The sequence below is a fragment of the Hyaena hyaena genome, unplaced genomic scaffold, assembly GCF_003009895.1.
Source record: "Hyaena hyaena isolate Hyena2069 unplaced genomic scaffold, ASM300989v1 scaffold_726, whole genome shotgun sequence".
Taxonomy (NCBI): domain Eukaryota; kingdom Metazoa; phylum Chordata; class Mammalia; order Carnivora; family Hyaenidae; genus Hyaena; species Hyaena hyaena.
The window spans coordinates 760,604-785,433 of NW_024081358.1; the positions used below are offsets into that span (position 1 = coordinate 760,604).

The 24,830-nt window shown below is 39.3% G+C and overlaps 1 protein-coding gene across 1 annotated transcript in view; it reads right to left on the reverse strand.

Annotated features, from left to right (window-relative positions):
* FER (FER tyrosine kinase) overlaps positions 1-15,524 on the reverse strand; it is a 419,902-nt gene extending 404,378 nt beyond the window's left edge. The window contains exon 1 of the mRNA XM_039217958.1: positions 15,495-15,524. The gene's annotated coding sequence lies outside the window, so the exon portion shown is untranslated. The remainder of the gene's footprint in view (positions 1-15,494) is intronic.
* Positions 15,525-24,830: the final 9,306 nt, after the last annotated feature.

Here is a 24,830-nt window from a genome sequence, read left to right on the forward strand (position 1 = left end):
AAGCGCTTATTAAAGGACGAGCAAGAGGCCTGCATAGTAGAGACAATAGAAAAATCTGAGTTCAGGAAAAGATCCTGCATTAGGGAGGAACAACAGGACCACAAAAACTAGCTCACTTTGAGGACTTGGGCCTTACTCTGAAGTTACGTGGGAAGCCACTGCAAGATTCTGAGCAAAGAAATTATATTAATGTTAGTATAATATTACTAATTAGCCTCTTATTAATATTCTGAGGCTAATATTCTGAAAGCCAAGGCAGTAGCAGGGAGCCTTGTTAAGAGTTATAAAGAAGGAAAGAGAGGATGGTGTTGAACCAAAGTGAACCCCAAAAAGAAGTGGTGAGCACTTGTTCAGATTTCAGATATATTTTGAAGCCAACAGAATATGCTGAAAGTTTGTTGGTGGGAAATAAAAGAAAAAGAGTTAAGGTTGGAGGTCTGAGCAAAAACAAGGATGGAGGTGCCACTTAGAGATATGGGAAGGATTAATTTTTTAACTAGTAGGTTTCTACCACTGGAATCTAAAAGAAGCCTGACAAATATAAAATGTATGCCAGAAATCAGGCACTACAACTGACAGCCCTAAAATGTGGAACCAAGTCAATAATAGAAAGTGAAGGGTATCTGGTATCCCTCTATTGTAGAATGAGAAGTCAGCAATCCTTAATAAGAAAAGCAGCTGGTAAATTGGCACCTCTTGTAAAATCCGACTATGCAGCTACTAAGGATGGAACTAAAGGATACTTAGTAAAAAACATACTGCCAATTGTGCAGCAGTCTTCAGTAAGTTCATTCAAAAAAGCAGCACACTTTGAATGAAGTCTATTTTAATAAAAGAAAATCTTTTCAGTCTTTCATTACAAATCCAAGATGGCTGATAATCTTATAATTTACAGGGATGAAAATCAAGTATCTCTAAACAAAATTAGAGCCTTTAACCACACAAAAACAAAATATGAGAGAAGCCCTTTTTTAAAAAAAGTTTTTATTTTTAAGTAATCTCTATACCCAGCATGAGGCTCGAACCATAATCCCAAGATCAAGAGTCACATGCTCTACTGACTAGGCCAGCCAAGCGCCCCAAAATATGAGAGAAGCCTAATGCTCCAAGCTCCAGCAACCCAGCAAAGATATTTACCCATTATAAAGAACTATGTACTGTGAAACAGCCAGGGAACAGGGACAAATTAGCTCTGCACTATTACCTGGAGAAGCTGCTCTCAATGGCTATAAGAGAAGCCAACAGGAAACTGAGAAGTCTAGGATATGCATGGTTTCTTAACCCCAGTAGTACCAGCATTTTGAACTGGAAATTCTCTGTTGTTGGAGGCTATCCTATCTATTATAGCATGTTTAACAGTATTCTTGGGCTCTACCTACTAGATGCTAGCAACAAATGCCTACTTCCCCAAGTCCCAGCCTTTCATTATGACAACAAAGATAACTCCAGATGTTGCCAAATGTTCCCTATGGTTAAGAATTGCCCCATGTTGTAGAACCACTAAGTTACGGTGATGGGGAAATTGTTTAGAGGTACACCAATGATCGGATTCATGGACTAGGCTCAGACTTTAGATATTTGGGAGAAGGTGATCAAATGCAAATAAATAAAACACTAAGTTTATAAAGAATTTTATTGCCTATGAAACTCTCAACAAAGATTTGTTACTGCTTAATCCCGAATATCGTTCCTAGGACCCAAACACCTCATCAAAAGAAAGTAAGCTATTGAGGCAGTACAGTCCCCCATACAGGAATCTCTCTCAGTACTCAACTTGGCTGTAAGTAGGAGGAAAGAAAACAAAAAGACCCTCCTGGGTGGTAGAAGCAGAGATAGCCATATTGCCTGATCAAAAATCTTATTCCACTGCCAGGGCAAAAAGTCCTTGCCATACCTATCTAATGAAATATGCACACAGTATGGAATGGAAATTTTCTGTGGCTTCTCTTTTTTCTCTTTTAGTTGACAGTTTTTATTGTCTTTATGCTATTTTCCTTCTACCACTGCACACAAGCCTTATTACAATTAGTTATATTTATCATGTAACCATAATTTCCTAGACCCTAAGGCTATCTGTTCAAATAGAACTGAGAGAATTACCCACAGATCTTAGACCTAAACTTAGATGCAGTATTTAAATAAGTTTCTGACTTGCCTTCTTTTGTTGGGAGGCAGGTGGTAAATGTAGTGGAAGTTGTAAGTGAAAATTTTACATTAAGTCAGGTGAGGCCATTTTTTCAAGGCTGTATTGGTACAGAGAAGGACACGTATGCACACTGGGAAGATTATAGTGAATCTTTTGGTTATCCACTGCCCCTTCCCATGATCACACTGCAGTCTTTTTCTTTCAGTGACCTCAGTCCACATGATTCAGATCATGTGACTGACCATACTTCCTATTCCCAACTCCCATAGTTAGTACCTGATCCAGATCTGGCCTCTGCTATCCCTCTGACCACAGGATCAAGGACGGAAACAGGACCCAATTCATTCAATGAGATATAATCCCAGGACCTATACAAAAACTGTGATAAGAGAAATGCTTTTTATGTTGGCCCTGCTAAAGTAAAAGAATATAAGCCTGGATCTATCAGAGGGCTCCACATAAAGCAATTCTACCTGAAAATACATGTAATTCAAGAGCAAGCGACTGAGTATGTCCTAAGGCCAGTGTTTGAGCCCCTGAATCCATCTGCATCTGAAGAAAGCACACTAGTGTTCTACTTTTTGAGCCAGTGGCTAAGCTAATGAGTAGGGTTTTGAACTCATGCAACTGAAAGCAACTGAAAACTTTAATATTTTTATCAGTTATCAGAGGAAACTGATATCCAGTCTTCCAATGAAGAAAACTAAAGCTATAAGAATTAAATGATTTGCCTAAATTCATACAACAAATTACTGGTAGTATAGATTCAACCCCAGGCAGATCTGGTTCTAATATGCAAGCTCTTTCCACTACATCATACTGTCTTTCAGGAAAACAGTCTGAAATTTCTCCTTACTTTATAATTATCATGGAGCCATGAATACCTATGGAGTGAGTATTCTTTTTTTTTTTTTTAATTTTTTTTAAAGGCTTTATTTACTTCTGAGAGAGAGAGACAGCATGAGCAGGAGAGGGTCAGAGAGAGAGGGAGACACAGAATCTGAAGCAGGCTTCAGTCTCTGAGCTAAATGTCAGCACAGAGCCTGATGCGGGGCTCGAACCCATGAACTGTGAGATCATGACCTGAGCCGAAGCCAGACGCTCAACCAACTGAGCCACCCAGGTGTCCCTGGAGTGAGTATTCTATTAACATTTGTTGTGTGACCAAAAAAGGAAGAGTCATGTGGCCTCCTGCTCTCTGACCCATCCCTGCACAACTCACCGCTTGTGCTACACGGAACATCCCAGAATTTTTTTTATAATGTAGGCCAACTCGAGGACATGTCTGTTTCTTTACCACCTTCGTCCTCCTCCAACTACTATATTACTATATAAACTAGCAAGTGGTTCTAAGCCAAGTCACTTTGATGCTAGAATGCCAGCTCCAGCCATAAGGTAAATCAGGCTCCAAAACACAAATGGGAAATCAGAAGTTTAGAAAGAGGCCATCACCAAGGTCTAGCTACTATTATGTAATAATTGTGAAACCCAGAAAAGGACACCTATATTACCCTGTAAGTGACGAGACTGCTGTCTGTGTTAATATTTTAAGTAAGATATTTATAACAACTACACAAACTTCCAAAAGTAACAGTGATTTATAAAGTCAAATCTCTTTCAAATATTATTAAGCGGGAGACAGAAGGGAAGTAGAAAAGGATTCATGAATATAAGATCCCTGATATTTTCAAGAAATCTGTCGGAAACTATGAGAATTTTTATAAATGTATATTTTGAGAGAGAGAACGCATGCAGGCATAGCAGGGGCAGAGAGAGTGTAAGAGGGAAACACAGAATTCCAAGCAGGCTCCCCACTGTCAGCGCAGAGCCTGATGCGGGGCTCAATCCCAGGAAAATGAAAATGACCTGAGCCAAAATCGAAAGTAAGACACTCAACTGAGCCACCCTGGTATCCCCAAAACTAGGAGAATTTCTGACAACCAGAACACTCAGTTTCATGTCAACTTTTGTTTCCCTAGAAGGTGTAGCGGATTGACTCACAACCAGGTAAAAGACACTGGATTTAACATTTCATTTTTATTCCATTTTCAAAAATAATTACTTTCTGGCTAAGATCCACCACTTTCTTAGACTTCTTTACTTTTTCTTCATTTCTAGTAGCTGAATTTCTTTTTCAGAAACTTTTTTTTTTACAATGAAACAATGTTTCATCACTTGACAAAACTTCTAACACAGGACAACCTCCAACAGAAAATGAAGCCAAGACAAGATGTGAACATTTGTAGGTAGCTAGAATCACGTACATCTTAGAATCTCACTTCCAATGAGAATTATTGCAGCAAAGCCGCAAATATTTCAACATGCACCTTTAGTTTTTTCTAATTTTTTTTAATGTTTATTATTATTGAGACAGAGAGAAACACAGCATGAGTGGGGGAGGGGCAGAGAGAGAGGGAGACACAGAATCCGAAACAGGCTCTAGGCTCTGAGCTGTCAGCAGAGCCCGACACAGGGCTCGAACCCATGAACCATGAGATCATGACCTGAGCCGAAGTCGGACACTCAACCGACTGAGTCACCTGAGTCACCAAAGCGTCCCTCAACAGGCACCTTTAGAATCACTCCCAGATAGTTGAAACTGCTGTTAAGACCAAGATTGCTAATAGTTTATTATATTTAGTCATTTAATATTTGCATTCACTTCAAGTTTAGCATATGAAAGAGCTAAGTCCAAACCCCAGTTAACACTTTATAGCTGGTTCTCCATGGATAAAGGATGTGACACAACATTGGTTCCAGATCACAAAAAGAATATACAAGCTATCCAATTTAGAGTTGTCAAGAAAATCAAAACAAGTACATAAAAAGTGTATAGCACTCACAGCAGCCACCAAACAAACGTTAATGTCCCTCCCTTATAACAGTATCTGAATCCATGTAATTTACTCCAAAACTTTTTCCTGACAGAAATTGTTTCTTCCTTGGAGGTTAAAATTTTCAAGAGGGGAAAGAGGGATTAAGATGGTGGAGCACCTCAGGTGACCCAGAGCTTGTCTCAACCCTGAAATGCAGTGAGATCAGGACCAAACCATTTTGAACACCTAGGAAACTGATCTGAGGATTAACACAACAATGTGCATAACGTGAGCCACAGAACTTGGCTGTACATGGTATGGAGAGGTGAACTGGGGGAGAGAAAAGCCGTGGAGGGTAGGCAGCCGTTTTTGCAGACAGAGAGGACAGAGAGAGAAAGAGAAAGGGGGAGATTGCAGCACACTGGGATTGTGCAAGAAAAGCACTCACTCCCTGAGAAAGTAGCTGGAGAGAAAGAGTGAAAACACTCACAGGAGCCTGAACAAGAAATCTGTTCCACAAAACCACTGATGGGAAGAAAGGAGAGGGTTTCAATACCACTAGCATTCTATCAACAGTGGAGCACAGAGTGTGAAGTTCCGTAGCTCAGTGCCTGGTGGTGCTCTGTTGAGGAAGTAGGACAAATCCCCAGGAGCAGGCAGCAGGGTCTGAGTCCAAGTGACACAAAGGGAGAAGCGGTTCCCCTGCCTGGAGTACATTTGGTAAGAGGCCATACAGTCTCTGCAAAGGCATAGGGCCCAACAGATCCCAGAGAGCAGCCATGTTTGCTGGTATTGGGACAAAAATGCCAGAGTGTGGTAAACCCTTGCACCAGCTGTGTGTTGTGATTTGCCATAATCTCTGAACCTCTGCCACTGTGTGATCACAGAAACATTAACCGGGGCAAGCCAGAACCTGCCCATTGTTCAGAGGGACCCTCCCACAGGATTGAAACACAATCCCATCTGAGATAAAACTCTGGAGGGAGGTGCCACCTGACAGGCAAACAGCTTAGACATGAACAGGATAGAGGCAGGGAGTGGATGGAGGCCTGAGACAAAGGAGGGGTGCTTGATGGCAGGTCAGTAAGAGCACAAAGTTCCTGCACCTGAGACTAGGGAGCTGGGTGAGGCCGTTTCTACCTCTCCCACACAGGAGAGGCGTTTGCACATGCACAAATGCTGAGCCACCAGAGGAAGCTAAGTAGTGCCACCTAGTGGAGAACAAAGTCATTACACCAACTCCACCCAAAAGTGCCCACCAAGCACATCCCCCAAAGACAAGTCACTCCAACTGCTTATGTATATGGGCTATAAAGTGCTTCATAGTTTCATTACTAGGGGAAACTGGATGTAAACTCATTGGGGTTTCATTCTGTTTGCCCGTTCATTTATTTGTTCATTTTCTTTGTTTCTGTTTTTACTTAAATTGTTCTCTTTTTTTCTTTCTTTTCTTTTCTTTCTGTTTCTTGGATACAGAAAAAAGGGGGCAAAAGGTTTACGTTAGCAAATTATACCAGAAAACTTTCCTAATCTGGGTAAGGACACAGACATCAAAATCCAAGAAGCAAGCGTTGTCTGGGTGGCTCAGTCAGTTAAGTGTCCAACTTTGGCTCAGGTCATGATGTCATGGTTCATGGGTTTGGGCCCCACATTGGGCTCTATGCTGACAGCTCAGAGCCTGGAGCCTGCTTCATATTCTGTGTCTCCCTCTCTCTCTCTGCCCCTCCCCCACTCATTCTTTCTCCCTCTCTCTCTCTCTCTCTCAAAAAAATGAATAAGTATTTAAAAAATTGTAATTAAAAAAATCCAGGAAGCACACAGAACTCCCATTAGATCAAGAAAAACTGACCATTACTAAGGCATATCATAGTCATATTCACAACATACACAGATCAGGAAAGAATTATGAAAGGAGCCAAGAGGAAAAAAGTCCTTAACCTATAAGGGAACACAGACCAGGTTTGCAGCAGACCTAGGCACAGAAACTTGGCAGGCCAAAAGGGGTGGCAGAATGTATTCTATGCACTAAATCAGAAAAATATGCAGCTAAGAATTCTTTATCCAGGAAGGTTGCTATTCAAAATAGAAGGAAAGGTAAGGAGTTTCTCAGACAAACAAAAACTAAAGGAGTTTGTGACCACCAAACCATCCCTGCAAGAAATTTTAAGGGGGGGCTCTTCACGAAAAGACAAAACAAAACAAAAAAGATCAAAAACAAAAAGATTAGAAAGGACCAGAGAACATCACCAGAAACACCAACTCTACAGACAACACAATGGCACTAAATTCATATCTTTCAGTATTCACTCTAAATTTAAATGGACTAAATCTCCAAAAAGGGTATCAAAAAGACAAAGGGTAGGGCACCTGGGTGGCTCAATCAGTTAAGCATCTGACTTCAGCTCAGGTCATGATCTCATGGTTCTTGGGTTCAAGCCCTGCGTCGGGCTCTGCGCTGACAGCTAGCTCAGAGCCTGGAGCCTGTTTTGGATTCTGTATCTCCCTCTCTCTCTCTCTGACCCTCCCCTGCTCACGCTGTCTGTCTGTCTCCCTCTCTCTCTCTCAGAAATAAATAGAATATTTTTTTAAAAAGACAAAGGGTATCAAAATGGATAAGAAAACAAGACCCATCTATATGCTGCTTACAAGAGACTCGTTTTAGATCTAAAGACATCTGCAGATTGAAAGTAAGGGGATGGACAACCATCTATCATGCTAACGGTCATCAAAAGAAAGCTGGAGTAGCCATACTTATATCAAACTAAATTTTAAAATAAAGACTGTAACAAGAGATGAAGAAGGGCATTATATCATAACTAAGGGGTTGGTCCACCAAGATTTAACAATTGTAAATATTTATGCCCCGAACACGAAGCTCTCAAATATATAAGTGAACTAATCACAGATGTAAAGAAACTCATTGATAACAGTACCATAATACTGGGAGCCTTCAACACCCCACAACAAGGAAACAATGGCTTTGAATAACACACTGGTCTGGATGGACTTAACAGATATATTCAGAATATTTTATCCTAAAGCAGCAGAATACACATTCTTCTCAAGTACACATGGAACATTCTCCAGAACAGATCACATACTGGGTCACAAATCGCCCTAAACAAGTACAAAAAGATCAAGATCATATCTTGCATATTTTCAGATCCCGACGCTATGAAACTTGAAATCAACCACAAAAAAAAATTTGGAAAGACCATGAATACTTGGAGATTAAAGAACATCTTATTAAAGAATGAATGGGTTAACCAAGAAATTAAAGAGGAAATTAAAAACTACATGGAAGCTAATGATAACGAAAACATGACAGTCTAAAAACCTCTGGGATGCAGCAAAGGTAATCATTAAGAGAGAAGTAAATAGCACTCCAGGCCTTCCTAAAGAAGGAATAAAGGTCTCAAATACACAACCTAATCTTACACTTTAAAGAACTGGAAAAAGAACAGCAAATAAAACCCCAAAACAGCAGAAGAAGAGAAATAATAAGAATAGACTAGAAATCAATTTTACCGAAGTAAAAAAACAAAACAAAACAACAACAACAACAAAAAAAAACAATAGAACAGATCAATGAAACCAGAAGCTGGTTCTTTGAAAGAATTAATAAAATTGATTACCCCCTAACCGAACTGAACAAAAAGAAAAAGGGAAGGACCTGAAAAAATAAATTCAAGAATGAAAGAGGAAAGATCACAACCAACACTGAAGAAATACAAACAATAAGAGAATATTATGAGCAATTATATGCCAACAAATTGGGCACAATAAACAAATTCCTAGAAACATATAAACTACCAAAACTGAAACAGGTAGATATAGAAAATTTGAACAGACACATAAACAGTAAAGAAACTAAGTCAGTAATCAAAACTCTCCCAAAACACAAGAGTCCAGGGCTGGATGGATTTCCAGGAGGAATTCTACCAAACACTTACAAAAAACTTAACACCTATTCTTTTGAAGCTGTTCCAAAAAATAGAAGGAAAACTTCCAAACTCATTCTATGAGACCAGCATTACCTTGATTCCAAAACCAGACAAAGACCCCATTCAAACAGAGAACTATAGACCAATTTGCCTGATGAACATAAATGTATAATTTCTCAACAATATACTAGCAAACCAGATCCAACATTACATTAAAAGAATTATCCACCATGATCAAGTGGGATTTATTCCCGGGATGCTAGTCTGATTCAATACCCATAAGTCAATCAATGTGATACATCACATTAATAAAAGAAAGGATAATAACTACATGATTCTTTGAAAAAATGTAGAAAAAGCATTTGACAAAATACAGCATCGCTTCTTGATAAAAGCCAGCATCGCTTCTTGATAAAAGCCATCAAGAAAGTAGGGGAAGAAGAAACATAGCTCAAGATCATAAAGGACTTATATGAAAATGCACAGCTCTTTTCCATCATCCTCAATGGGAAAAATTTAGAGCTTTTCCCTTAAGGTCAAGAACACGACAGGGATGTCCATCTTCACCACTGCTATTCAACAATGTGTTGGAAGTCCTAGCCTCAGCAATCAGACATCAAAAACAAATAAAAGGCATCCAACGGCAAGAAGGAAGTCAAACTTTCACTCTTCATGGATGGCATAATATTGTATGTGAAAAACAAAACATTCCACCAAAAAATTGCTAGAACTGATCCATAAATTCAGTAAAGTCAGAGGATATATATTAATGTACAAAAATTGGTTGCATTCCTGTACACCAATAATGAAATGGAAGAAAGAGAAATCAAGAAGTTGATCCCATATAGAACTGCACCAAAAACCAAAAAATACTTAGGAATAAACCTAACCAAGGAGGTGAAAAATTTATACACTGAAAACTACAGAAAGGTTATGTAAGAAATTGAAGAAGACACAAAGAAATGGAAAAGTATTCCATGCTCATGGACTGGAAGAACAAATATTGTTAAAATGTCTTTACATCCAAAGCAATCTACATTCAAGATAATCCCTATCCAATTACCACCAGCATTTTTCATAGAGCTAGAACAAACAATGCTAAAATTTGTATGGAACCACAAAGGACCCTGAATAGCCAAAATAATGTTGAAAAAGAAAACCAAAGCTAGAGGCATCACAATTCCAGACATTAACCTGTATTACAAAGCTATAATATCAAGACAGTATGGTACTGGCACAAAAACAGACATAGTGGAACAGATCAATGGAAAAACAGATCAGTGGAACAGAATAGAGAACCCAGAAATTGACCCATAAATGTTATGGCCAACAAACATTGGACAAGGCAAGAAAGAATATTTAATGGAATAAAGACAGTCTCTTAAGCAAATGGTGCTGGGAAAACTGGACAGCAACATGCAGAAGAATGAAACTGGACCACTTTCTTACACCCTACACAAAAATAACCTTAAAATGGATGAAAGATCGAAACGTCACACAGAAGCCATCAAAATCCTAGAGAAGAAAATAGGCGACAACCTCTTTGACTTTGGCTGCAGCAAATTATTACTCAACATGTCCAATGAGGTAAGGGAAACAAAAGCAAAAATGCACTACTGAGACTTCATCAAGATAAAAAGCAAAGGAAACAGTCAGCAAAACAAAAAGGCAACTGAAGGAATAGAAGACGTTTGCAAATGACATACCTGATAAAGGGTTAGTATCCAAAACCTATAAAGAAGTTATCAAACTCAACACCCAAAAAACAAATAATCCAGTGAAGAAACAGGCAAAAGACATGAATAGATACTTTTCCAAAGAAGATATACAGATGGCTAACAGACACATGAAAAGATGCTCAACTTCACTCATCATCAGGAAAATACAAATCAAAACCACAATGAGATACCAGCTCACACCTGTCAGAATGGCTAAAAGTTAACAACTCAGGCAACAACAGATGGGTTGGGAGGGTGGGGAATGCTTTTGCACCGCTAGTGGAAATGCAAACTGGTGCTGCACTCTGGAAAACAATATGAAGTTTCCTCAAAAAATTAAAAATAGAACTACCCTATGACCCAGCAACTGCACTACTAGGTATTTCTTCAAAGGATACAAAAAGGCTGATTCGAAGGGGCACATGCAACCTGATGTTTATAGCAGTGCTATCCACAATAGCCAAATTATGGAAAGGACCCAAATATCCATCGACTGATGAATGGATAAAGATGTGGTATATATATACAATGGAGTATTACTAGGCAAATCAGAAGGAATGAAATCTTGCCATGTGCAACAAGGTGGATGGAACTATAATGTACTATGCTAAGCAAAATAAGTCAGTCAGAAAAAGACAAAGATTGTATGATTTCACCCATAAGTGTTACTTAAGAAACAAAACAAATGAACATAGGGGAAAGAAAGCAAAAATAAGATAAACCATGAGACTCTTAAATATAAAGAACAAACTGTGGGTTGCTGGCAGGTGTTGGACGGGGTAATGAGCTAAATGGGTGATGGGCATTAAGGAGGGCACTTGTTGGGATGATCACTGGGTGTTATAACTAAGTGATGAATCACTAACTTCTATTCCTGAAATCATCATTACACTATATGTTAACTAACTTGGATACAAATTTTTTAAAAAATGTTCAAGAAGGGAGAAAAAAGTAATATATATGAATAATTATAACACAACATGTTATATTGTGTTACATAACAATACATTTTATATAACAGTAAGAGAAACAAATCATTCTTGCTTTGTAAAAATTTTCTAATATATATAAATCTGGATAAAGATTCTATATTTTGTCCAATATAAATGTTTAAAAATAATTGGAATCATAATCTAACAAGTTGTCATTAATAATTATCCGAGACAACTACATTGTTTAGGTCTCTTTAATTTTTAAACTTTACTATTACCAATTTATTCTATGTATTACATAGAAAGCTAAGAGGCCTGACAAAGTGAAGGTACTTAACCAGAATACATATATTCATAGTAAATTCTGAATCGATATGAAATATGACAGTGACTGGATCTGCATAATTAGAAAATCTACCATAAACCATATTCTATACTGAAAAAAAAAGTGATGCCTAAATATGTTTCCTTTGCTCTGAGCAAAGCAAAATTTTTAAAACCTCAGTGAAACTTGAAATGACAGTTAATCTGTATAAGAAAGTATATAGAAAGTATATGATTCTGAAGGAATCTAATTCTGAAGGAATATAATTCAAGAGGAAATGAGGGCACTGTATAAACATTTTCATGAAGTAAGAGGCGGTAGTGCTTCTAGGGTAACTACTGACCCAGTTATTACACAAACTGAATATTAGTAAAAGAGTCAAATGCATTTTCCTTTGTAGAATATGAAATTAACAAAAAAGTCCCAACCAAGTAACAAGGGAAGCTTAGGAAATACTCCCGAGCTGGACATTCAAAGAGCAGAAAGGATGTACACACTACAGAAGCATTCAATTCCAAGGACAAAACATATTCAAGAAAAAGCAGCAAGAATTAGGCATCACAGTGACCAAGAACTAACTCTTCATCCTTGTGACATCGAAGCAGACTTTGAGATCAAATCAGAAACACTCTTTTGTTCTACAAAGCCCAGGTCACAAAAACCAAGAATAAGAACCTTTGCTGTAAAATACACAAATGATATAAGGCAACATCATCCAAACTTCATTTTAGAAACAAAAAATTATTGAACAGTAGAACTGTTAAGGGCCTGAAGGGATCACTTAAAATTTTCAATTAAGTTTCAATGTATTTTATGTGCATAGTTATATCCTAGATCCACAAAGTTTTGGAGAAATACCACTTGCTAATGTCAAGGGTCTAATGAACATGGGTTTGCTCAGTCTTCACTTCTAACTGTATATTATATATACTACATCCATACAGGATGAGCTATTTAAAAGCAATCTCATTCACAGCAGTGTAATTTTAAAGATACTTTTCTGACTGAGCCAAATGTAAAGAGCATTTTTATATACTAAACATCTAGAATATAAATATTCTAGCATTAAGGGCTTCCCATTATCCTAAAACCATTGGTCCCACTACAGAAATACTTTTTTGGCAAGCAAAATAATTTCTACTGGAAAACTAATTTCAATTTTTCAATAATAATTAGTATTATTTTATTTACAATAAAGACCATGGTGTTATATCACTCACATATTTTTAAATGTTCGTTATCAGTCACTCTTTTAAATTTAAGATTCTTTATTATCAGTTACATAAAGTTAATACAGTAATCTTTTCTTCAGTAGCATTACAAGACTGACAAATGAAGAGGCATTCATTTCCAGAAAATGTGGAAGTAACTCGGGTATCAATCATAGTACTATATAAGGTTGTGTCTCAGGATTTGTTCCTAGTAGCAGTTATACACATTTTTAAATGCCTCCCTTTCCTTGGTAAATCAGAGTAGATTCAAGTTTATCCCCACGATGATGTCACTCACAATTACTTGCATTCTGATATGCTTTCTTTCTTCTTTTAATTTATTTATTTTGAGAGAGAGAGAGTAAAAGAGCAAGCAAGGGGGCAGGGCAGTGGGAGAGGGAGAGAGAGAATCCCAAACAGGTTCCACATTGTCAGCACAGAGCCCAACACAAAGCTCAATCTCCAGGTTCATGAGATCATGACCTGAGCCAAGATAAAGAGTGGGACGCTCAATGAACTGAGCTCCCCAGGGATCCCTGATATGCTTTCTTGAGTCACAGAGGGTGAGATAGAATTACAGACAGCATACTAAGAAATCGCACATTAGAATATGTCACACATGTAAATATCTTACACTAGTATGGGGGAAAAAATGAGAATCACTGACTTAGATTACAAAATTTTGTTTTATTTCTGTGTAGGACATAAAAACTATGTGGTCCAACTCCTAACTCTATTCAGCTCACTGCTTGCTTCATGGCCTGCTTTGCATTTAAGTTTTAAGCGTGTGCTTTTTGAATTAGAATCTTACACTTAGAGAGTACACATTTTAAAATGTGGATATTTATAAAATAATGCTCCCTAAAAAATAATCATATATATCAGGAGTAGAAGGAAAACATTCACGTAAGAGTTTTATGTACTAATACATCTGATAATAAGGTGGTTTTTTTTTTAATTTTTTAAAATGTTTATTTATTTTTGGGAGACAGAAAGAAAACAGTATGAACAGGGGAAGGACAGAGAGAGAGGAGATGCAGAATCCAAAGCAGGCTCCAGGCTCCAAGCTGTTAGCACAAAGCCCAATCTGGGGCTCAAACCCATGACCTGTGATGTCATGACCTGAGCCGAAGTTGGACCCTTAACTGACTGAGCCACCCAGGCACCGGGAGAATAAAGTTCAAGTTTTAAACATATTAAGTAAATGCGGTTTAAGGAAGGGAAGAATACTAGTTAGAGATTTAAGGAAGTAACATTTAGCTTTTCTGTACCACTTTTAAGCAAATATTTGTGGTCAAAATAAAAGGAATTTGGGGAAACCATCTACCAACAGATGATAATCTAAGGTGAAAGAAAAATAATTCAGGAATTCAGACAAACTAGACATATTTTGAGGTAAAAAGCATTTAAAGTGAATTTCCAAGTACGCCTACTGAGACACTGCAATTTAAAGAACACAGAAGAGCTAATATCAGATATTAATAATTATTTCCTTTGTACAAATACAAATGTCATTCAATTTATATAAACTTAATTTACATTAAGTAATACTAGGAGAGATAATATTAAAGCTACCATGTAAGGAACTGAATATGAAAGTTGAGGACTTGCTAAATTCAGGGTTTTTTTTTTTTTAATGTTTATTTAGTTTTGAAAGAGATAGAGACAGAACGTGAGCGGGGGAGGGTCAGAGAGAGAGGGAGACACAGAATCTGAAACAGGCTCCAGGCTCTGAGCTAGCTGTCAGCACAGAGCCCGACGCAGGGATCGAACCCAGAACTGTGAAATCATGACCTGAGCCAGAGTCGGCCACTTAACCAACTGAGCCACCCAGGTGCCCCTAAATTCAGGTGTTTTATCTACACTGTCTCATTCTTTTTCATAACAACCTTGTGAGGCAATCTTATCCTTATTCTACAGATGAGGAAACTCTGATTTAAAGATTGCGTAACTTGCCCAAAGTTCCACAGAAGAAAATTCTGATTTATGACTGAAATCCAGATTATCTGGCTCCAAAAGTAATGAATCCTCTTTCACTACACCCTGCAACCTGGCAAAAAACACCTACAGTAAAAATTTTAGCATTTTACTTAGAACCTTTAAAAGAGACAGACAATACCAAGTTTATAGTATGTGATGATATACAGACTAAATCTATATACTTCCTAGTTTGATAAGTATACATGAATATTTAAGAAATAATATCATCCATATTGTATTTCATAAAGCTAAATATGTAATAGCCTTCAAAATGGAGAAATTAGAAAATTTTTGTAGACACACACTAAGTAAACTCCTTCTTACCTAGATACTTTGAATTATAAAGAAAAATCTTGGGAGGTCCCATATTTTATCAGCCATACTGAAGTTTCACATGGGCAACTAATTACATTTATACTTACAAAATAAGAAAAAGTGGGAGATTGCTTCTCTGTTTTTCATTGTTGTTGTTGTTCTTCTAATCTACCCTCTATTTTCTATTTATTCTTTTCCATTTTTCTTCCAGATCTTGGAGGCCTCTTCTAATTTAGAGTAACCAAGTCTCAAGTTCAAGAACTGCAGGTTTAGGTGCAGGTGCAGATATATTGCAATAAAGACCACAGAACTGCAACAACTGGTAGAGCATTACAGGAGAAACAAGTTTCAGTTATTTTCCAAAAGATTAACTATCATGGAATTATTGGGGACTTTTCTTCTCTATAGTCTTTTTAAAAGATTTTAAAGCATTTAACTTTTATAATAAAAATAAAAACAGGAAAGAAGAAAAGACAGAAGGAGGTAGAGAAAAAAAACTGGAACTTCAACTAAAACATATGTAAACATCTTATTTTTTTGAAGTTCCAAAACTATGCCCTGCATGTTCTCTTTAATTTCTCTGTGTGTGATACGTGGTAAATTAACCATACATAAGCATGCCAAATGAGATATGGAGAAATAATAACAAGGCAATCTGAGATCTATAAATTCTGAGACATAGCTCTTAATTTTAATATTTAAGAAATTAGTTATATAAATGAGGTTAAGTAAGAAAAACAAATTTAGGGTATACTAAAACTGAAAAGCAGGATTCAAATATCTAAAGAAGAATGCAGGGATTTCCTAAATATGGTAAAATTCCAAATATAATATGTACATGTGAACTTAAACCCATTTGTTATTATTTTACCATAAACTGAAGGTCTGTCTAAAAATACTCCGCTAGCAACACTATGAAACACCACCCAAGATACTTTTGAGTCCTATCAAAATACTGACTTAGATGATTCTAGACAATTACTTCATTTGCCATGAAAGAGTTCTTTAAAAAGTTCCCATTCATAGGCTTTCTTTTTCCATTATAAAAATATGCTTATTCCAAAACAACATACGTATGATTGATCCAATTTATTAAGTATGTTACTGAAACACTGAATAATTGATGTTCCTTTGGACCTGTCTTCAAAAGAAAACGGTCATTTAAAAATCAAGTACAAAACTGTCATCTATTAATACAGGAGTCCAAGTTTAAAACAAACTTGTATTTGTACAAGTTCATTTCATTTCTTTTTTTATTACCAAAATGCAACTTACTCATCTGGGCCTTGATTTACAAACATGATGACTTCCTAGTCACTCACAAGACTGCTTTGTAAATGTCATGGAAATTAACTTAGTATTGTTTTTTATAAACACTATTTCTATCTGCAAAAAGAAAGAGCTCCTTACAATATATTGGTATGTTATGGACTTCTGATGGTTTTAAACTTGATCATTTCAGTTCTTTTCCTTAATATTTACCATGTAACAGTTATCTTGGAAATGTTACTGCTGTGTAGGTGGGTGGCTAGTTACTTCACTGTTTGAAATTTTTCATAGTAAAATAAAGGAGAAAATGGCAGCTTGAAATGTTCACTGACCAGAGTTCTAATTATGTAAAAGTTGATAATGAAATGAAAGTGATTTGTCTACCAAAAGTGTGAACTTTGGATTACTGATATCAGTCTTTAAAGTAGTACAGAACCTGCATTAACTGCACCCTAAATAATTTTATATGGTATGTATTTAATGCTGCTGACCATCAGTGCAGAAAAGAAACAGGTCTTGAGCAAATGTCTTTCAGGGAAGAAAAGAGGGAAAAGGTTTCCAAGTACCTCTATATACTCTGTATATATTCCCAACATCTGTGGAAGAATAGTTCCCTCAATTCAAGAGTAGTAGCAAAAATGATTCCTGGATTCCCAAAGATTACATTCAGCCTTCCTTTGCATTCTGATAAATATGTGGTTCTTCTTGAATATTTCTTTCTCAAAACCATGAAGGTATATCAATGAAATAATTACATTTTGCAAGTTTTCTTCTAATCCTATTTCCATTCCGCTGGTTAAGTGTTTTCCAGTCTTTAATCACTAAAATGTTTTTTTTTCTTATTTAATTTTCCTTAACACTTTTATACATGGTGACTCCACTAGAAAAATTGTTTTATCTTAAAATGCCTCGAGAAAAAGGAAAATGGTACTACTGCACCTTTAGAACAGTTTGTATCAAAGTAATAGTAAGACCACTATGAATATATGCAGCTTTTTACGAATTAAAAAGATTAAGGTGTTTTTTTTTTTCCTCAACCATAAGGCAAACGAAAATGAAAGGCTACCAGCCTTAATAAATTACTGGATTGGGGACTGACAGCACTACTTATCAAAATGACAAATGTACAGAGTAAAAAACGACAACTTCACAATTAACTCAACTTGTGCACGACGTACCCACCGGCTCTACCAACACCAACCCAGTTATCGTTTCCGAAAATTGATACTAAGGAAGACTCTGAAGCAGCCCCAGAAGTGCCTCCAAACACCTCCTCAACCCTAAATGGCAAAGAGAGTACAGAGCAGAAACTGCCTCGGCTGCATTAGCTTCACACTTAACAATTTAACTCTTGACTATGTCTCGGGAGTCGCCTCTGGCCAAGACAGGAGCAGCGACCGAAGATGGGAGATAAAAGAGGGAGGTGGGGAAGCGGATCCATCGGAGATGGGCTGCGGGTGGGCTCCGAGGGTCAAGGGGGACTGCAGGGCCCCAGAGATAGGATGGGATTGAGGGAACACCTAGGGGCTGGGGGTGGCCGCCCCAGCCGGAGGGCTGCACCAGAAAAGGAGTGCTCGGAGAGAAGGGGGTGCGGACGGGCTGGGTGGTGCCCACAGCCCACCCCACACCCTGCAGCCCACCGACCCGGCGATGGGGCGGGGCCGCCGAGCCCGCCTCAGCCCTTCCGCGCCGGCACCCGCCCCCTCAGCCTCCAGTCCCGGGGTGGTGGGAGGGGCCGGCCTCGCCGGGCCGGGTGTGCAGCCCGGCCCGAGCCCCAACCAGGAATGCTCCGCCGCGGGTGGAGGACGGGAGGGAGACCCTGCAGCCTGGGGCGGGAGTGGGGGTGGCCGAGGGCGGAGAAAAAGCCTTCGGCGCAGCCGCCGCTGGCCCGGGCTGAGTCCCAGGCGCCCCCCTGCGGGCAGGGGGTGTTGCCCCCTTTCTCCGCTGGCTGCCCTCCTCTTCCCCCGTCCCTCGGCGTTGCCCCGGGCAACAACGCCAGCCGCCAGCGGCGCGAAACTCACCTACCTAGAACCTGACAAGCAGGAGCCCCTCAGACCCGGGAGCCAGTCGCCACCCCGCGTCACGGGGACCACCACAACCAATAGGCGCCGCTGTCACGAGCCTCTGCGGCCAATCAAACTACACTCCGGTCTTCGGGCACCCTCGAGGCTCCAGCCAATGGACACGAGCCGAAGGCGGGCGCAGCCGCCCGGCCCCCAACCCCCTCCTCCCCCACCTCCCAGGAGGCGGGGCGCGGCCAATTGGCCCTGGACCCGGAGGGGTGGGCTTCAGGCTCCGGGACGGGTGGGCGCACGCGGACTCCCGGCTGCCGGCGCAGCGAAGGGAAGCGTCGAGCTGTGGCTGCCGCTCTCTGGGCCCGCCCTCCGGCGCGGTGGGGGTCCCGAGGTCTTCCAGTTCGCGCTCCCCTCCTCGTTCCTGTGACCCGCTCCTCTCTACCCGGAGTCCAGGGCTGCGGGGGTGGGAGTGAGGGCGGGATGGGGCCGGAGGCGGACTGCGGCGTCACAGGAAACTTTGGGAGGCTCGCCTGGCTACGACCGGGAAGTGGCCGGGCCGGGGGTGATAAGCTGGGGCCGCCTGGAAGGGACTAACTACCCGGCGGGTAGGCAGCCGGAAAGGAATTCGGAGGGTGGGGGCGGAGGCGTGATTAAAATGTTAAGTGTGCCCGCGGGGTGCTAGGCGATCCCGGGAGTTGAAATCTCCAGGAACGGAAGCGGCTTTGGAGTCGCGGATTCCCTACCTCTCAGTACGCACCTCACCCTCGGAATCAGTCACCTTTTCCTGTACCTTTTAATTGCATCTGTTTTAACACTGATACTTTGGGAATGGTTTTCAGCAAAAGCAGGAACTGAGTCTTTCTCATTAATTCCCAGTGCCTGAGACTGTCTTTTAAAAAAGGCTTAGGCACTCAATGCTGGAATTGTGGTGGATACGGTTAGGCGTACAGCAGGTTGCAGGGATGCCCTGTAATAATAAGCCCTTAACCTCTTCCAGAGTCTAGAATGCGCAAAGAACCCAAATTGGTTCTTCCAGGGAGGGTTGTTTCAGAAGCGTCCTTCACCAAAAGAATTTAGTGGAAAATGACTAATGTGACCAAAACAAAGATCACTACGTGATCTGTAACAGTATGATAGGTGTTATTAGTCACTATTCGAGGGTGTGTACCTGTAGCCGACTTTTTAAGGCATTGTATCTTGTACATTGGTTGAACCACATTCTTTGCCTGGAGGAAATTAACGTCAACGCCATCTCCACTTTCCCCCTCTAAAACTTTTGAATTACATGGGAGCCAAAGAAGAATGGTGAATATTTTTTTCAACAGGGTTGTTTCACTATAGTCAATAGCCCTACACAGTGAGAAACCTTAACATTGGACTTGTCTGCTATTTCAAAGTCAAAGAAAGCAAAACATGCTGTAAAGACAAATAAAAATTTTAAATAAGAGGCTTAATTCTTCCTCTTAAAGATGTGGGAAGAGGGGCGGCTGGGTGGCTTAGTCGGTTAAGCGTCCGACTTTCGCTTGGGTCATGATCTCGCGTTTGTGGGTTCGAGCCCCGCGTCGGGCTGTGTGCTGACTGCCAGCTCAGAGCCTGGAGCCTGTTTCAGAGTCTGTGATTCCCTCTCTCTCTGACCCTCCCCTGCTCACGCTGTCTCTCTCCCTCTCTCTCCCCTAGAAATAAATAAAAACATTAAAAAAAAAAAGATGTGGGAAGAGATTTCCCTTTCTCAGAACATTTGCCTTAAAAAACTTGTAATTGTTAAGAACTTTATTTCTTTGAAGTGTAACTACATCCTTTCTAAAACTAGTTAGATCTCTGTCAGCTAGTTTTGTCAGCTTTACATCCCAGGAATGTCTTTAAATACTTGAGAGATAATGCTTTGAAATGTGAACATCACGAGACAGACATAGCATCCAGAAATTGATAAAGTGTGTGTGTGTGTGAAATACAATTCACCCATAAAAAAAGAATGAAATTTTGACACTTGTAACTCTGAGGATAGACCTTAATGGCATTGTGCAAAGTGAAATGTGAGGCAGGTTAAGACAAATACCATATGATCTCACTTAAAGTCAAATCTTGAGAAGAAAAAAAAAAACGAAAAAAGAAAGAAAGGTAGCTCATAGATACAAAGAAAAGATTGATGGCTGGAGAGTGAGATTGAAATCGGTGAAGGAGGTCAAAGCACACAGACTTCCAGTTACAAAATGGATATGCCATGGGGATGTAATGTATGTCATGGTGACTATAGTTAATAATACTATATTTGAGTAGCTAAGATAGTATATGTTAAGAGTCCTCATCGTTTGGTTTTAGCTGTGAACTAGACATACAATGGTGATGATTTTGCCATATATACAAATATCAAATCATTTTGTTGTACACCTAAAACTAATATAATATTATATGTCAATTATACTGCCATAAAAAGTAAAGGGAGATAACACCCACTTTCCATGGGAGACTAAGAGTCTAACTTCAATAGACAAACCACTCCAACTTGCAAAACTACCTTCTGTCTTAAAGATAGAAGTTTCATTTTCCTTTGGATGAAACTAATTAGCTAACACAGATGGTCACTCCAATTACCAAATAAGATTAGGATGAATTTTGTGTGCAAGTGGTACTGTCAAGGCCTCTTGATAACTTGTTACTGTTTATCTTGAAAACATATGTAATGGGTTCTGTCTGCCTGCCTGAGGGCTGAGATTTCTTTCTGTCTTTACAATCTCTTTCCTAATTGTCTGTAATAATGCACATCACATTCTGGTTTAATCCTGTGTTTTATTCCTTCACTACTTTTGAGGAGAGGATTTCTAAGTTGGGAGAAGATTTGTTTTAAATTCTATTTCCCCATAAATACTTATGCCCAAAATATTGAGACTATGAAGCTAAGTCGTTATACTTTAGTTTTTAATTTGTTCTCAAAAATGATCTCAGATTAGATGATACCTAATTGCTGAACTACAAAAAGCATTCTAATAGAATCAGAAACGATAATAAGCTTAATGTTTGGTATGTATTGTGTAGCAACTGCTAACTGCACAAACTAAGCATATGTGAATTAACCTCTTAAAATAGAAATCAATTTTCCAAGAACATTAAATGTTATATCTTGCCAATGTGAATGAAATCCATGAATGTTTGTGGATCAAATGGTTAGATAAAGGGGCGCCTGGGTGGCTCAGTCGGTTAAGCGTCGACTTCGGCTCAGCTCATGATCTTACTGTTCCTGGGTTCGAGTCCCGCGTCGGGCTCTAGGCTGACAGCTAGCTCAGAGCCTGGAGCCTGTTTCAGATTCTGTGTCTCCCTCTCTCTCAGACCCTCCCCTGCTCATGCTGTGTCTCTCTCTCAGAAATAAATAAAACATTAAAAAAAATGTAAATGGTTAGATAAAGTCAAAATACAAGTTTGGGGATTGTTCTGCCAAGTCCTATCTTTTCCAAGAACCTGAGAATTTCTCTAACTTTATATAAAGGGAATCTAAATCAGGAAAGATGTGTCTGGTAAATTAATTGTTACATATTTGCAGAAAGTAGCTTCAGATAAAAGTCTAATGGTGAATTAGAACTGTTTGGTTCACATTGTGTATATGTGTGTGTGTGATTACATGCGTATGATAAACTCAAGTCTCTGAAAACATAAGAATCTTTCCAGTTCTTCAAAAATTTTCTTGGTTCTTACCAAGTCACTCATGAAACTTAAAAAGTGCTTGCCATATGCCAAGCACTGTGCTAAGAAAAGCAGTTTTGAGAATGTACTTGAAGTAAATGAATGTAGCAAAAACCTATGCTGTATTTGTGAAGCTTAAAAAAGCAATTACAGCAAATCCAGTTAAATTTTCCATCTGTTTTAATTATCACTTTGCATTGCCACAAATTTAATAAACACTTGATTTCTTCTGATTTCAAAAATACTGTGTAACTTTTCTTACATCTTGTAAATGTAGGAAAAATGTATGGAAGAATAAAAGAAAGTAATTTCCTGTCTACATGATCCATAGACTTTATAAAATACTAGCCATCCCCCTAGGGCCTAGAGGGATATGTATCTCAGTTGAAGTTGGTAGCATAAGATTTAAGACACTCATCTATCATTAAAATTTAGATCAATACCAAGTACTACCATGACTTTTTTTTTTTTAATGTTTTATTTATTTCTAGGAGAGAGACAGCATGAGTAGGGGAGGGTCAGAGAGAGAGGGAGTCACAGACTCCGAAACAGGCTCCAGGCTCCGAGCTGGCAGTCAGCACAGAGCCCGACGCGGGGCTCGAACCCACGAACCGTGAGATCATGACCTAAGCGAAAGTCGGACGCTTAACCAACTAAGCCACCCAGGCGCCCCTACCATGACTTTTTAAATGCCACAGTACTGCCTAGCTATAGATTTTCAAAAAGTCTTCAGCATAAGGGCACCTGGATGGTTTAGTCACGTAAGTGTCCAACTTCAGCTCAGGATATGATCTCAAGGTTCGTGAGTTTGAGCCCCACATCCAGGTCTGTGCTGACGGCTCAGAGCCTGGAGCCTGCTTCAGATTCTGTGTGTGTGTCTCTCTCTCTGCTCCTCCCTAACTCACACTCTATCTCTCTCTCTCAAAAATAAACATTTAAAAAAAAATTTTTTAAGTCTTCAGTATATATTCTATTTTACCAAATAACAATTTTTGTCTGTTCTAATAGCATTACTTACCAGGACAAATGAATACAACAATGTGGATGTCAAATGGTGGACAATTAATTAAAAACTATTTTAAAAGTTCTCTCCACCATTACCCACCCCGCAAGGCCCCCTCCCCTCTATCTCCCCCTCCCACTCCCATTTTCCTGTTTAACAATTTCTCATAACTGGCTTCAAGAGAATCCTTGGCTATGTGCCATCTGGTTCAACAGTCACCACACCTACCCTTCCCTCTTTTCCTTAATCTATGGTTCTTCTCTTTTCCTCATATTTGCCAGCTCCTTTGCTTTATGACTCCCTGCTCTTTCTAATCCACAATTCTTACTTAACCACGAGCACAAAACGCTCTTTTTTTTAATGTTTGTTTATTGATTTTGAAAAACCGTGAGTGTACACACATGCATATGAGTGGGGTAAGGGCAGAGAGAGAGCGCGCAAAGGAGAGAGTGAATCCCAAGAAGGCTCCATGCTGTCAGTGCAGAATCCACCCTGGGGCTTCATCTCACAAACCATGATATCATGACCTGAGCCCAAATCAAGAGCCAAACACTCAAGTGACTGAGCTACTCAGACGCCCCATGAACCACTCTTAAAACAAGATCATGATCCATCCAATATGGAAATCATAACTGTCTTACATGCTGCAGTGTCTGTTTTCAGTACTACAAATTTCTTTGGTTTTGAAAACTGTTCTCTTGAATAAATACTGTCACTAGTGGTCACATTCATTTGAGATTTTCTTTTGGATTTGTTTTTTGGGTTTTTTGGTTTTTCTTTTGTTTCGTTTTTGTTTTTTGGCTTTCCAAATTTCCAAATGGCTATGTGGTTTCCTTTATTTTATAAGTGTGTTTAAGGAAAATAAAATAGGGAAAGGAGGGGAGAAAAAAAGGTGAAGTAGAGTTGGAGGAGGAAAATTTCTATTCTGTCTTCCAACTAGATACCAAGTCTATTAACACATCTCACAACCAGCCCTCCTAGCAACAAACTGGCTGTCCTCCAAGCACTCTGATACTTCTTCCTCTGCTTCCCTGACCCGCTCACCGCTGAGAAATACTACCAGCAACATTCCCAATCAAGACATGCCTTCTCCAAAATGAACCTGGATCGCTCAAGGCCTGTCCCTTTTTATGTCAGAATTTACCTGTCTTTTCCCTCACTTACTTATTTTTAGTTCATTGGAACTTTAAGGATAACCATCAAGTGTGTGCTAGTCGGGTGGGGGTGGGGAGTTGGGGGGGGAGGGAACAGTGCTGGAGTAATGAGTTCCAAATGTGGGTTTATGCAATAGCTTCATCCGAATCACCTGAGAACCTTTTCAAAAATACATACTACTAGATATTTCCCCCAAAGATGCCAACTTGAAAGGTCTGGGAGGAATTACGAAAATCTGTCTGTTTGGAATGAGAACAGTGAATCTGGTCAATACGGTGGATTGAACACAGACACTCATAACTGCTCATTCCCCAAACTCCCTGGCA